Below are 15,674 nucleotides of genomic sequence, written 5' to 3'. Positions count from 1 at the left end.
TTTCTCTCCTCAGAGGCTTTGACGGTGCTGTCCCTGCTGTCTGAACGGTCTTCTCGCTCCTTAGAAGATGGCTCACTCTCATTCTTCAGGTCTCCGCTCAGGTGTCACCAACCCAGAGAAGTCCTCCCTCACCTTTCTAAGTGTCCCCTGCATTTATTTTGCCTACCACCCTATTTATTTCCTTTGTCACACTTACACCAATCTTTAATTATTTTGTTATTTATTTGTTTATTGCTGGCTCTTCCATTAATGTTCATTCCTCCTGGTTAAGGACCTTGTCTGCCTTGAACACTACTGTGCACTTACCCTTCAGCAGATATTTGTAGCATGAATCAATGAAAGTGTAAAAGAGGATCCCTCAAGACAGGGCTTCTCAAACTTCAGTATGTAAGGGGATCAGCTGGAAAGCTTTTTAATACAAGATTGCTTGAACTTCACTCCCAGAATTCCTGGTTCTGGATGTCTGGGAAGGGGCACGTCTATCAGGTTCCCAAATGCTGCTCATGCTCCTGGTTCAGGGATCATAGTTTGAGAGACACTGCAAGGGATCAAACCCCATCTGTACCTTATTAAAGTACATCTGCTGGCCAGTCACAGGGAGGACCCTGGGAGGACAGACCTGATTGAGGGAGAAAAGTCCAGACGAGTTGACCTCAAAGGTATTGTGGAAAAGGTTAAGGGGCTCCAGGACCCTGGTCAGGCTCCTTTTTACTCAGAGGAGCTTCTGAGATAAAAGGCCGCTTCTCCACTGAGGAAGCCATGGTGGATGAATAGATCTTTCTTTCCTTGGCTGCCAGAATAAGCAGACTTAAGTAATGGTTCACAGGCCCGCAAACTGAACATGCATCATATTCTTGACTTGCAGTGGTGCCTCGTGTTCTAAATCAATTCTGGCTTCAACAATCCCCAAAGATCTAAGCAGAGGTTAAAGAGGGGGGTAAAAGAGAAATTCTTATCTTCCTCCAAAGGCAGCTTTTCCCAAAGTATGTTCTGAAGAATATTAGTTACATAAGTCATGCCAGGACAAAAAAAAGTGTCATAGTCAAATGAGATGAGAGGATGCTGGCAGCCAGAACCCCTGCCTGGGGACTCCCAGTGCACATCTGACAAGTCAAGAGATGGGCTTAAGATGGTTAAGGACCAAAAGCATTTTTGCTTATTCTGTAGCCCGTATTTAGAGAAGCACTGCCTTTGGATACTTTCTCTCTTCAAAGGGAGGAATTTTGTTTTGTTCGGAATGGAAACTGCACATGAGCACGCAAGAACAATCTGGTGCACACACAGAGAGACACACACGCCTCCCCCAGCTCCGTTCCCCAGGTGGGCGGGAGAGGAAGTGTCCTGAGTGACGTTCCAGTTCTCTTCCCTTCCAGATGTGAAGCTGCCCTGGGCTGTGACAGGAGCTGCTGCCTGGGTGGGGCATGGGGGCTGCTCTTTAATGGGGCAGCTGGGTGGGTGCAGGAGGAGGAGGAAGCCTGGGGGTAGGTGATAGGCAGCCAGGAAAACGCTGGCCTGGGGAACACCAAGTGGAATTTTCCTCTGGAAACCCTATTGAAGTAAGTGGATTTGAGTGTTGCTCCCCTCGTTGCCTGGATCCCACGGCTAAATGATTTTGTCTTCATTTTCCAGTAATGATTAACATTGCTGCGGTCACTGCTGTTTGGGGACTGTGTGTCTAACTGTGGTGGTAACAAGGAGGAAGCCCCTCCTCATTCCCCTCTGCAAAATCTGCTTTCTGCTCTGACTGTCGGTAGGAAGAGGAGGGACACTTGGAAGGAGTCTTCTGCCTTTCCTTCAAATACTGCTCAGTGTCTCAGCATATTCATTTAACAGAACACTCATTACGGGCTAATGGGCAATGTGTTCATTAGTCATTCTAGTGAAATTTTAGAGATGGTGTGTTTAGATTAGGAAGCAAAGGCTGGGAGGCTCAAATCCTTCAGGAGCAGAGGCAGGGGAGGATGTGATGTCTTGTCTCCTAACTCATTGGAAACCTCTGATACCACCAGGCGGGTTGTCTGGGACCCATATTTTACTTTGCATAAACAAGTTGCATCTGATGATCAAGTGAGGATGGCGTCATGAGCCTGGAATGCCACTTCTACGGCTCCTGCATTGCAGGGGAGCCGCTCTATCCATCCCCAGCCACCAACCAGCTCTAAAAAGCATGACGTTTTTTGAGTTTGTATTCTTTTTTTTGTTTTAAAAGATTTTATCTCTCCTCTCTTCCTCCCTCTTTTCTTTCCTTTCTTCCTCCCTTCCTTTCTTTCAATGAAAAAGGAAAAAAATAACAAAATATTACTCATTTGAGAGAGGTAAAATAGAAGGCACCAGAATCTGCATCTGGGAGTGGGGAGAGGGCTTCCTTCCCCAGAACACGGTGCAGGCCGAGAAAGGCCAAAATGAGGAGGGGCCTCAGGGACTGTCCCGACCCACCTTCTTAAAGCAGTTGGCCGCCCAAGGGTTAGGCACTTGTAACACTGTCTTTTTCTACAGCTTTAGCCTGGAAGTGGGGACGGTATTTGTTATGTAATTTCATGAGTTTCAGAGCTCTCTCTGAATCATGGCATGACAGGACACTTTTTGCAGCTTTTGACCTGGAGCATGCTCTGGATCTCACAGGACTTGGCCAGCTGTGTCATATTCTTGGGCTGACTAGGTTGGGTTTAAATAGAAATGAGACCACCGGCCTGCAAAGAAAGGCCGCTTATCCTGCAACTAAAGATATTGGAAACACTTGATGCTTTTCTGAGCATTCAATCAGAATTAGTTTGCCAAAATTGGAATGTCTGTGGCTTCTGTCATTGAGGAAGGAGAAAACTGAGCAAAGTCTGGCATATCCCAGGCTCAGGGGGACCCACTATGACTCTGACATCATCTGAAGCCTCTGTGTAACCCCATCTCTCATAAGATCTTGGCTAAGTTTAAAATTTGGGCCTCTCAACCATGCAAGGGAAGTTATTTACTACAAAGGATGGCCACTGTGTAATTCAGGGCCTGGAGCTGAAACAAAACCTACCCATCTCACTCCTGTTCATAGTTTCAAGCCATTTGATGTTATGGAGCCACAAATGCACAGCATGGCAGTGTCTGTTCTAGAAACTTAATTCTTTATTTTGCAACAGAGGGCTAGTCTATTTTATGGACTTGATTTATGATTGGCAATATTATCAATGATTTGTTAACCACATTCCTAAAGTTAATATGTAAAGATGGAAACTGTTAATGATACCTGTGACTATGTTAATAAAAATAGTCTTCAATGTCAAGTACAGAGATACAGTGATGGAGCAGACAGGGAGGGGGAGAGCAAGGCCAGGAAAAGGGCCACAGATATACGGTTCTTCAGGTGATCGAGCGTGTGCTGCTGGAGTCTCTAAACCTTGACCAAGTCTTCATTTAATTATGGGTGTTACTTTCTCTGGATCCAGAGTCATAACTTGAACTATGAAGAAGAGTTCGAAAGAATGAGAAAGTGCATTTCCCAGAGCAGGTGTGTGAATATGTGGTTTACCATCTCGGAGTGAATCCCCATGACAGGACTGATGCACAGCCAATAGATAGAGCACAACTTGGCATGTTGTCCCTTAGTTACAGCCACAAAGAAGGGTGGCCATCATGAGCCTAAGGTTGCTAAGCACGTGAAGACTATGGAATGCTAGGGTTGGGAGGACTTTGTAGGTGAGCTGATCCCTGCTCCTGACTTCCAGCTCTCAGGCAATGAGTGGATTGGGTGGCAGGGGCTGGGGAGCTACTGACTCAGATTTTGTCCTAACTGTTCTAGAAATGAGGATAATTCCTGGCCAGCAAGATGCTGTCAATTTATGCTAGTGTTTAGTTAGAACCCTAGCGTATGGCCCAGAGTGATTCAAATTATTGAAAGCACGTAATGTTGTGTCTGGTACCATGCTGTTTGCGATGCATCTTAACCTCATTTAATACTACACCCTAAAGAGATAGGCTCTTCATTTTATAGATCAAGAGACCACCACACAAAAGGGTAAATAACTTACTGCAGACCCAGTTAGAAAGTTGCAGAGCTATAGTTCAGACTTAAGTTTGCCTGATTACACACTTCAAACTCTTAACGGAACCATTCTATTCCCCTTTGGTAAAGAAGTCCTACTAATATGAAATGGTTCTCTTTATATGCCAGCTGACTGGTTTTGATTTATGGGTCAAAAGACATTTCCCTTACAAATAATAAGAGGTTAATTATCAGGGTTGTCACATTTTGCATATAAAAAGAGTACCAAGTATTATTGAATTTCAGATAAAAAACAAATAATTTTCTAGTTAAATAACTTTAGTGTAAGTATGTCCCAGATATTGCATGGAATATATTAAACACTAAAAAACAATTCTTTGTTTATCTGTAATTCAAGTGGAGATTTGTATCTTATCTGACACCCATATTCATAATGAATGAGACTGAGGTGGTGAGTTTAGTGTCTCTGGAGGCCACTTAGTGTTGCCCTGTTGCATGGCTGACCCCTCTCCTGGGAACTTCTTCATGTAAGGCTTCTGTGAATCCTCTCCTAATTCTGTGACTTAGTCCTGCAGTGTCTATGTATATCATAGCCTATCTTCTAATTTATTTATTCAAAAATATTTTTTATTAAATGGTTGACATATACAGAAGATTATATGTAAAGAATTGCAGTTATCAATTGCTGAGTCAAAGGTTATAGGCCTGTTTAACATTGCAGGATAAGTCCACTTGTTTCCAAAATGATGGTGCAGACATTCTTCCGTTGACATACGTAGGCTCCCATTGTGCAATATCCTCACTGCACATGAGATATTATCAGACTTGTAAACTCTTGTCTTTGTAGTGGGTGTGAAGTGCTCTCTCACTGTGATTTCAACTTGCATTTCCCTAATTTCTAATGAGGTTGAGCATCTCTTCATCAATTTATTGTTTCTTTCTTTTTTTTCAAATGTCTTGAATTCCAACTATGTGTTGGGGTCTAAAAGTCCCTTGTTTAAAGGGAGAGACTCAGAGATAGTATCTGAGGGAATGAATCAGCAGAGAAGAGTCCAGATACAGCATACACACTGGCCCTCAGTGAGCAGAATAAGGAGACCTTGCTCATAATGCAGCACTACAGGAGGCCTGGAAACCCCTCTGTTGCTCAGCTACCACTTTGCTCCTCTGCACTGGCAGCCAGCTGTTGTAGAAAGAATTTTCAAGCCAGATAGACCTGGATTTACATTGTGTCTCCTAGCTATGTGACAGCAAGTTGCTTTCTTTCTCTGAGGCTCAGTTTTCTTATCTGTAAAATTGGTGTGGAAAAATGTGCCTTGTAGGATTGCTCTAGGATTAAAAAAGATGACGGATGGAAAGCACTGGCGGGCAGGTGGTCAATCAGTGTTGCTTTCTTCCAGGCTTCTTCATATTAAAGAACGGACTGGAAGAAGAACACCTCAAGGCGACCAATATTTTGTTCCAATGCATTAGAATAAATTGTCAGGAATTTTGTACTTAAGATCTTATTTGTGGCAAATGCAAGGGTGTTTTTTAGAGTCAAAAAAGTGGATGGATTTTAGAGACCATGTAATTGGATGACTCCTTTCTGGGCAACCCTGTGAATAGGTCATGTGAGAGCTGAGTCTGGGCCGTCATCCTGGGACCCCATCAGACGGAGAGTCCACCACCCAGACCCCTGACCTGGAGTCTCACAACCTTACATAGTGCAGAGTTTTCTTGATGTCTTGCTTAGAATCTCTCTTGATTCGACATAAACGGTGTTCTTCTCTTCTCACAGTGAGAGAGCACCTACTCTGAGACAGACATTTAAACTACATAGCAACATCATCTTGCATTAAAGCTCTGCCAGCTGTTTCACGGGTAATGCGACATTGGACCTAGGCCAGACCTGTAAATTTACATGAGAAAAAGAGAAGTCCAGTACATGGTAATTATACTATGGCTAGGCAGGCAGGGGCAAGAGGGGTTTCAGCTCAAGTTTTCTGAGTCATAAATTTAGGATTTTTTCCTGTTCCCTTTCACTGAGGGTCTCCTTTTAGTGGACATGTGTCCGAAGGTGACCTGGACTCCTTCGGGTATCTCCAAGGGCCAAGTTCAGATGTCTTAAATTGGAGTTAGGAGACCCTAGTCCTCTTCAGAATTGCTCCTTTGGACAATGCAATGATGGTAGAGTTTTGGGTTATGTGTGTATGCATAATCCAACTCTCTCTCTCTCAAGGAGTTTCACCCAATTTTTAAAAAGGGATCCGTTACCTAAAAAAAGGCTAAGTTATTTATTCATTGTGCATCCATTTAGCAAATATTTTTGATGTGCTTACCATATGTGATGTATTCTACTAGGCCCAGAGAATGTAACAGAAAGAAGATAGATGTGGTCTCTACCCTCACACCCTACCCTTACATTTTAGTGAGAGAGGCAAATGGTAAATAAGCAAATAACAACATATGCAATACCCCTATATCAGACTGAAAAAAAAAAAAAAAGAAAACCAAAAAACAGGTTAAGAGCTACTGATCTAACTAAACTTTGCATTTCTTTCTAGACTTTATATTTGATCTTTCCTCTCCTGAGAATGTCAAAGCCCTCTAGAAACACTCAGTTTTAACTTCTCTCCTGTAGTTTGAAGGCATATAGTTATGATTCTAGGTCCTCTGACCCTCATCCACTTGAAAAGGGTTGTTTTGTACATCTAGGCTGATTAGATTAACCCTTCATTCCTCCTTGCTTCCTAGGCAGGCAGCATAATTCCAGGTCTCCAGCAATGAAAGGCAAGTCTGTTTGGCCAGGCTCAGCAGTGTACTTTCCCCCTGCAGAATCTCCCTGCTGATCACAGCTCCTGCTTGTGCAAGACTAAATGATCTGAAAGCCCCAGAAAAACAAGAAAGGCTGGTGAATTTTCAAAATTTGTGGATTCTCATAAATAGGGTATTGTGCAAAATTTTATCTCAGATCAGGTTTTTGTTCATTGCTGAGTGGGTTTTTCATACATGCACAACTATTGTTTAAAAATGCAAGTGATTTACACCCCTGCCCACCCCATTTCCAATCCCTTAACAAACTCAGAGAACAATGTGACATTGTGCAACAAGAATTGTTGCTATTTTTGAACTGATGTTGACCTAAATTCACCTATGGGGTGGGCAGTAGAAAGAAGCAGTGATCTGCTAAAAGTCTTACAACTCCACTGCAAAGCTGAAATTTGAATCTAGGGCTCCTGATTTCTGGGCCTCTGCTCTCCAGGCTCTAGATTATATCCAGTGGCCTTGCTCAGATTACACATGCAATATTATCAGAAGGCCATGGAGTCAGTTGATTAGAATTTTCAGTCCTTACTAACTCTATGGGAAGTATTGTTAGGGGGCAGTTGTTCATTTTCCTTGGTTCTTGTCCCCACTGCAACCAAGAATTGAAGGGCAGAGACACAGTAGTGAAGCAGAGTAAAAGTTTTATTTAAAGTTACACACTTGAAGAAAGAGAAAGTACAAGTGTCCTCAGAGAGGAGGTGCACCCTGAAAGGCTGAGAAGAAGTTTTATTTGAGGTTATGTATTTAGAGAGAAAGTGCGTGAGTCCTCAGAGAGGAGGCATGCTGAAAGATTGGAGTTACCCCTTTTAAGGATTTTTCAGAATGTGACAAAAGGGCTAGGAAATGTAGACTTGTTAAGTGGTCTCAAGATGTTTATCTTTGATGAGACACATTATGTGTCTTCTATTTTTTTTCAGTCTGACAAAGGGGTTATTTCACATGTTATTATTTGCTTATTTACCATTTGCCTCTCTCACTTCTATTCCTCCAGGTAATTCTGCAAAATTAATTTAACACAAGAAATGTACTGATCCGGTTCCTCCCAGTATAGCAGCTTCTCTCTGGGAACCTATCAATCAAGACTGCCTGCCCTGCCCCCAAGCACCGCTGAGTTATTGTCTGTTTGCTAAAGAATATGTTAAGAATCTTACTTCTTAACTTCCTGGGTTTTAAAATGCAATCTTAGCTTTAAGATGGAATCTTTCCTGTTTTTACTATGCTGTTTATATCTGGGCTTGTTTGCTAAATTAATCATAATGCTTGTCTCCTACCCAGGTTGCAAATTACTTGATTAGGGCTGGAGGAGCCACAAACAGCATACAGGTTAAGTTAAAGAATAAGCTGGGCCTTTTAGCAGGCTAAAGTAACTCTTACAATGGCATGATCTAATTGACACAAGATGGGCTATGTGCTTGGATACTTTTCTTTATCTGGGGAATATCTGGATATTCCAAGTTACTCCTGGCCTTTGGAGCTTCAACTGATTAACTCGCTAACTCTGTGAGTCTTTTCTGGCTCTCTATTTTTAGCTGGCTAACTCTTTGAGTCCCTTTTAGTGGGCTTTACTGGACTTATTCTCTCTCCACCCTGCTCATATCTATTTTTCTGCCTAACAGTGTCACACCATCCACGGAAAAGCCAGTTCTGATTTAGAGAAAAACAAATTCTCTTAATTAAACATGAGTGCATGGTTATAACAGTTTGAAGTGAAAACATGAACACATGTTAAGGGAAATTAAAAAAAGAAAGATGTCAGGGAAGGTCATGAATATCACTTGAAAGGTGAGTAATGAAAAGTTGATGATGATGTATTATAAGATTACCAGGTCAGTATCTGAAGTTCTGTTGGTTGTCCAACGGGGGTATGAATTGGTCTGGACTCAGCTGACACTTTCTCTTTTCTGTTACTTTCTTCCTACCTGCCTCTTCCACTCTATTTCTTCCTCCCATCCATTCATATCTTGGATCTGGTGGGGAGGTAGCATCTCCTTCCTCTGAGATTCCCTTTGGAGATGGGCTTCAGGTCATGGTATTCTAGCCTTAATAATGAGTTAGCTTTTGGGGTCTCCTTTAGACAACATTGCCCTCCCCAGTCCCCCAGTGAGGACATGGAGAAGTGTCAGAAGAGGAAATGGGCCGGAATTGGAGAGAAAGCCAGGCTTTCTTCCTAGGGAGCTATTGACTATTCCTGGAGAACCAGGCCCAGGCCCATTGCTAAGAAAGTGTCATGCCACAGACTGAAATACGTTAGACTCTGTGCCCTCCCATCTCAAGTCCATAGAGCGTGGGTCCCTGGGTTGGAGGGTGGGGATAGCTGTCTTGCATTGGGAGAGACTGAAAGTCAAGCTGAAGAGGAGACGTTTCCTTCATAGTTAATGTGACTCAGACAAATCCAGGATTTAAGCTCAGGCCTATTAGGCCCTAGATCAGTTCCCCTGGGAAATGCCATCTGGTGGGAATACTTATTCCTAGGCAGCCAAATGCTATTAATTCTGTTTTCATGTAATTATTGTGTAGCAAGCCGCCTGTTACCCTTGGCCCAGGCAGCAGGGAGAAAGGGTAAGGGTCAGGCATTTGCCATCATCCAATTCACCCTCTTTTTGTATGCTCTACTTGTTACCCCAGCTCTCTGTCATACCTCTCACTCCACTGACCCCACACATGCACACCCAGACCCTCCCTTAGTTTTCAAGCCATGACATGATTTAAATGCTGATGTGAGTCTTCATATACAGTGTAGTCTTTGTATCAAGTGCACTAAGGCTGAATGTTTGCTTAGAGTAAATAAGGAAGTGTTGCTAGGGAATCCATTCCTTAGGACCTTATTTATATCTTAAACTAGACCAGCACCTTTTCTTATTGCAGTTGTTTTCTTAGAGTGGTACACATAGGTTTGCCTTTCTGACTCCTGTATTGTTGGTTGACACCCCTAGAATAAATTTCTACCATTTCTCCAATCAGTGGGATGAATTCACAGGCCATCTTGGTCTGGTTCACCTGTTTAGGGCTGTAAGTGATTCGAATAGGGCTGCCTTCTGAGCACTTCTTTGACCCCAGTGCAAATGTTGCTCCGCTCAGGAATGCAGTCTGGCATGGGAGCCTGCAAATTCCTCACAGATTTCAGCAATGCATAAGCACAGGAGCAGAGAGGAGGGACGCATCTGCTGACTTGAAACCCTGGAGACAAAGTCTAATGTCCAGGAAAGCTGGTCGTCTGGCTAAAGTCCCCGCAAGACCAGAAATTCTTGGGATGTGGGTTATAGAAGCCAGGGCTAGGGATGGAGAAGTGGGGAGGAAGCCATGTGCTAGAAATCCTAGGTCACATTCTTAATCGTTCTCTCCTGCTCACACCTCATAACCAAACTATTAGCAAATCTGTCAGTCCCACCCTTAAAGCTTGTCCTGAAGTCATTCCATCTGTTTGCCTTCACTATCAGCACCCCTGCCTAACCTCTGCCTCTCACCTAATTCAACCAGATCACCTCCTCCAGCTAGTTTAGATGCATGCGCTCTTGCTGATTTGTAATTCGTGCTCCATGCAGAAGACAAGAGAAATCTTTTGCAGTTGCAGATTAGATTACATGACTGCCCTGCTGAATTTATTCACCAACTTCTCATTGTTCCTGGAATTACATCCAGCTCTGTTCCAAGGCCTGCAAGCCCCACCTGCTCTGGTTCCTGCTCAGCTCTTCCAAGGAGTCTCACTCCACTTCCTTCCATAGTTACTGGTCTCCAGCCACCTGGAAAACATTCCCAGCCAAGCATTTTGATGGCTAAGGGCCTTTGCTTTCACAGTTCTCTCTGCCTGGAATGCTCTTGCCCTTCTTCACCTGGCTGGCCCATTTTTACTACAGTGAGACACCCCAGATGACTTCCTCAGCTAAAGCACCACTGCTCACCATCCCTACCCCTCAGTTGCCCACTCATCCCCATTATTTCATTTCTGGCATTTTTCACAGTCTAAAATCACCTTTATTAATCTCTTCATTTATTAATTTTCTAACACTTCCACCAGTATGATAGCAAGAGACATTGCTGTCCATATCTGTGCTGTCCAGTATGGTAGCCCCTAGGCCCACATAAGGCTGTTGAGAACTTGAAATGCAGCTAGTCTAAGTTGAGATGTGCTTTACATATAGAACACCCACCAGATTTTGAAGATTTAGTATGAAAATATCATATTGATAAATGAATACTGATTACATGTTGAAATGATAACATTTTAAATACATTAGGCTAAATAAAATATACCATAAAAATTAATGTCACTTTTTTTTTACTTTTTCAATATGTCTACTGGAAATTTTAAGTTATGTGCATGGACTATTACTCAGCCATAAAAAAGGATGGAATCTTGCTATTTGTGACAACATGGATGGACCTAGAAGGTAATATGCTAAGTGAAATAAGTCAGACAGAAAGACAAATGCCATATGATTTTACTTATGCATGAAATCTAAAAAACAAAACAAACAAAGAAAAAGGATATACACTCATAAACACAGCTGGTTACCATACAGAAGGGAGTGGGGGTTTGGTGAAATAGGTGAAGGGGATAAAGAGCTACAAACTTCAATTCATAAAATAAATTAGTCACAGGAGTGGAACTACACAGCATAGGGAATATAACCAATAATATTGTAATATCTTGTTATAGTGACAAAGGGTAACTGCTTTTACTGTGGTATTTATCAACATATATAATGTCAAATCACTATGTTGTACATCTGAAACTGATATAATTTTGTATATCAACTCTATTCTAATAAAAATATTAAAAATTAAAAAAAATTACATACATGGCTCACATATTTCTATTGGCCAGGACTAATCTCTCTCCTCAATGTACATTAAATATTTGTTTACTGAATGGATGTTTATTTGCTTCCAATTTTCCCTTTGAAATTTGCCAAAGGTAAGTGGCTGCTAGGATTGTCAATTGTTCTTCGTTTCCTTGTTCCAATGTTTCAAATTAGGAGGAAGACAAAACAAAACCCAATAGAATGACAACATCAACGGAAGAAATCCTCTGAGCCATCTAGCCCCTAGCAGCAAGCCAAGAAAAAGCAAACCAGGATTAAGAAGTGAGTGGATAATCTGGGATGGCAGAAGAATGAAATAAACAGTTTCTGCAGCCAGAGATCTTCCCTTAGGCTAGAAGGTGACACAAGCAATTTTCTCTGAACCATCTCCACTTAAGCAATAAATCAAGTAAACAAGGCAGAAAGTGGCTGGAACCTGGTCTCACTCCGTTCACCCTGTATCATGTTTGTCTAGGGGCTGGTGTGGGAAGCCTCCTTTCTCAACAGCCCACCTGAAAAACATCCTTGTGCTAGTAGGGCAGGAGGAGTTGCAGAATTTGAAGAGTAAAAGTGGGGTGGGGGGAGGGAAATAACTGTGAGGATTTGAAAAGCTCTCATGATTTTTTCCCTAGCTCTTCTTTAAGGGTTTCTGGAGACAGAAGGGGATTAAACTGCAAGTTAGGGACGAGTAAAAACTCTAGCTGACTCACTAGCTGGGTTTATCTGATTAATCCTGGGAAGCCTGGGTCTCAATTCAACCCAACCAAATTTACTATAGTTTGGAGAATTAAAAGTGATTTGAAGCCAGAGGCTCTGTCCCCATTCCTGGAATAGGGGAGTGGGTGAGAAGGGAGAAGATAAGAAGGGCTATGAGCTGCCTTGTTCTGGAAATGTAAAAGCTAAAAGAGCACCCGGGCCAGGTGGGGTTTGTCCAAGACTGTGCTCCCTTTACAGATCTGAGTCTTCCATTCTAGCCTTAATTTCTTTCAGCTCCATTCATTTATTCATTCACAAATAGTGAGTGCTAGCTATGCGTCAGCCATTGCTAGCACTGTATTCAGTACAACATTGAACAGGATACGTAAGATCTCCAACTTCTTATATTATAGTAGAAACTTACATTATAACATAAAAGCAAACAAGTAAAAAATAAATGAGCAAATGTAAAAATTGAAAAGTTCTGTGAAGTTATTAAAAAGAGTACCCACTGAACAAGGAAGTCCTCTCTGAGGAAGTGACGTTTGATCCAGGATCTGGAGGAGAGGGATTGCTCATTGCCTCTTTCACATCTAGGGGATTTTATGTGTGCATTTATTCATCAAATATTTATTGAGTGTTTTTTGTGGCCAGGTTGTCTGCTGGACACTGCCAAAAAAGATGAATAAGGCAGATACTCTGTCCCAAAGTAATATATAATCAAGCGGACACTGACAAGTCAACAAGGAAGCTATTATGGGTAATTTGATACACCCGAGCTTGACTATCTCTAAGGGGCATTCCTGTGTCTAAGTATTCTATTGTATAATAAATTCTTACTGTATGTCTAGGACTTTGGGGCTGCCCATTCTCTCCAAGGATCTTATAATTCAACTCTAAATAGAAGACATGCATATATGAAATATGATGATCCCAGAAGCCAGTTCGTAGCAAATTATTCCTATGTTTGCAGCTCAGCCCCTACCTACCCAGAGACCCTTAAAGCTTTTTAAATCAGTTGGGCTCTAGCACCTCTCTCTTAACCAGTTTTGGATCCCATCAGTTTATGGCAAGGTATATGCATATTGTCTCCCCCTCCCCCCACCACTATAAAAATAATGGCTCCCTACAGCCCCTTGGGGGCTGGACGATAGCCCAGGGCTGAGAAATCTCGACAAGTAAATGCAAATCTCTAACCCATCCACCCCATCTTCTCATCTTTCTCATTGTTTGAAAAGAAAAAATAGTTGAATTGAGAACCTGAAATGGCAAAGCCAACATTGAAAAAATAGGGTCCTGTGAGAGGGTCTGAAATTCGGATTTAAGTGTTGTTCTTTACAAGGCATGAGCAAGGCATATTCCTGAGTCTCAGCCATTCCATCTTTAATATTCAGCCTCCGTAAGCTGAGCACTATTCTGAATTACAGGGAAAAGGAGAGAGATCACACTGGAAAATCAGTTGATACTTTGGGAGTAAAAGCCTACAGTGAAGTCACTCTTGCCAAGGACTTCTAAAACTGCTGACTGTCCTTCGAGGGACAACAGATACTGCCTTAAGAACTGTAAGCAGGAAGAAAGGGCTTCATTTGGATGGTCAGGTAGGTAGATTCTCCATTTGCTCCTTTCATCCCTTCTCTATAGCAATCTGCAATCCCAACAATTTCATCTCAGATATTTTTTTGTGAATCATTTGCACAAATTTCTCCAGCAGCAATGACTTCTGTCTCCCACCTGTAACTAGGCTTGGTCACCCTGCATGGCGGTCTACTGTCCTACATCTCTGTATCCTCCCAGTCGTGGAAATGCCTTCACCTGCCTTCCTTAACTGTGGGTAAAATTGCAATATTTCTAGAATCTCTCACATGCCCTTAGTGCACCTCCATATCGATAGTTGTTTCCAAGGGGTGGAGAAAAGTAGTCCATCTTCATATTAATAGGTAATTACAAGGGGGAGGAGGGCATATCTGGGCAGGAGAGGCTGGGTGGGGACCGTTTTTGCAGCCAGGTTGAGAGATAGGTGAGCAGAAGTGAACGACTACTTGTAAGCAATAAACAGATTTCTCCCACTTTATTTCTCCATTTGACTGATTTTGGTTTCAAAGGTAATTTGTCCTGGGCTGGGAAAATATTTCCCCCTACAGAGTTTCACTAACATTATACCTACCCTTCAGGATGGTGTACCTCACCTACTCCAGGAGGCCTTACCTGATTTCCCCCAGCTGGGCTGAAGGCCCCTCTTTTGTGCTCCCAGGATACTTTATATACACTTTGCTATCTGTGCACTTGTTATTACTCCCTTCTAATTGTGTTAGGTTCAGCTCCTCACCTGACCTCTTCCTAACTGCTTGACCTGAGGTAAGTTACTTAACCTTTTGATACCTCAATTTACTCATCTAAAAAATGGGGTGAAATAATATCTATCTATAAATAGGCTGTATTAAGATCTACCTACAAGTATCTACCTATAAATGAAGATTAAAGATTAAATTTTAAAACTTAAATTAGGTTTTAAAAATATCAAAAAAATATTACAATGTATACTCAATATATGTCAGAATATATTGTTTCCTATTATATATCAAAACATATATTAAAATATATGTTAGAATGCTTTGGACAATGACAGTATAAGTACTGAATAAATGTCATTGTTATTCTGGTAATTATTGCTCATCCATACTAGAGTCTAAATGCCTTGAAGTCAATGACTTGGTCAATATCTAGTATACTTCCTAACTTCTGGTAGGCATTCAGTAGATATTTGGGTATTTTTTCAATGTTGGCTTTGCCATTTCAGGTTCTCAATTCAACTATTTTTTCTTTTCAAACAATGAGAAAGATGAGAAGATGGGGTGGATGGGTTAGATATTTGCATTTACTTGTTGAGATTTCTCAGCCCTGGGCTATGGTCCAGCCCCCAAGGGGCTGTAGGGAGCCATTATTTTTGTAGATAAGAGATCTTTGGTGCCTACCCTAGCCTTTCCCACTGGTCCACCTCCCTTGCCCCATGCAGAGATCCCTTCCTGCTATTATTGCCTCCTCTGTCCACTCCTGGGCTCTTTGAAGACTTTCAAAAAAAATGTGGTGATAGTTGTGGTGACAAGGGGAAGAGTTTGAATGCAGCCTGGAGAAATTATCCAACTTTCTGAGACAGTCCAGGAGCAATAAAGGAAGATGAAGTTGTATACATTCCCTAAGGGCTTGGAGCCTTGAAGAACTTATCTGAACAGACCTATCCACCTGCTACTACTGTAAGGCAGATGGAGCAACCATTCTTTTCCATGTTTTTGTTGAGCATTTGAACTCCTGAGAATAGGGAGTTCATTCATCAGATAAGGGCTCAGGGTGGCTGGGAGCTGGACTAGATGAAGTCATCACTA

General features: G+C 42.1%; 1 long non-coding RNA gene across 2 annotated transcripts; it reads left to right on the top strand.

The window, feature by feature from the left end:
* The first annotated feature begins 1,414 nt into the window (after nt 1-1,414).
* Nucleotides 1,415-14,515, top strand: LOC118972917 (uncharacterized). 2 transcript variants are annotated; one of them, XR_012122451.1, is made up of 5 exons: nt 1,415-1,556; nt 11,107-11,184; nt 11,773-11,957; nt 13,722-13,892; nt 14,036-14,515. It is a non-coding gene; the product is annotated as an uncharacterized lncRNA (long non-coding RNA). The 2 variants fall into 2 exon arrangements; XR_005062056.2 differs by lacking the exons at nt 13,722-13,892; nt 14,036-14,515 and having other exon boundaries at nt 11,773-12,012.
* Nucleotides 14,516-15,674: the final 1,159 nt, after the last annotated feature.

This window comes from Manis javanica, chromosome 11 (assembly GCF_040802235.1).
Source record: "Manis javanica isolate MJ-LG chromosome 11, MJ_LKY, whole genome shotgun sequence".
NCBI lineage: Eukaryota > Metazoa > Chordata > Mammalia > Pholidota > Manidae > Manis > Manis javanica.
The sequence above is the reverse complement of the archived record's forward strand: the minus strand, read 5'-3'. Positions and strand labels throughout refer to the sequence as shown.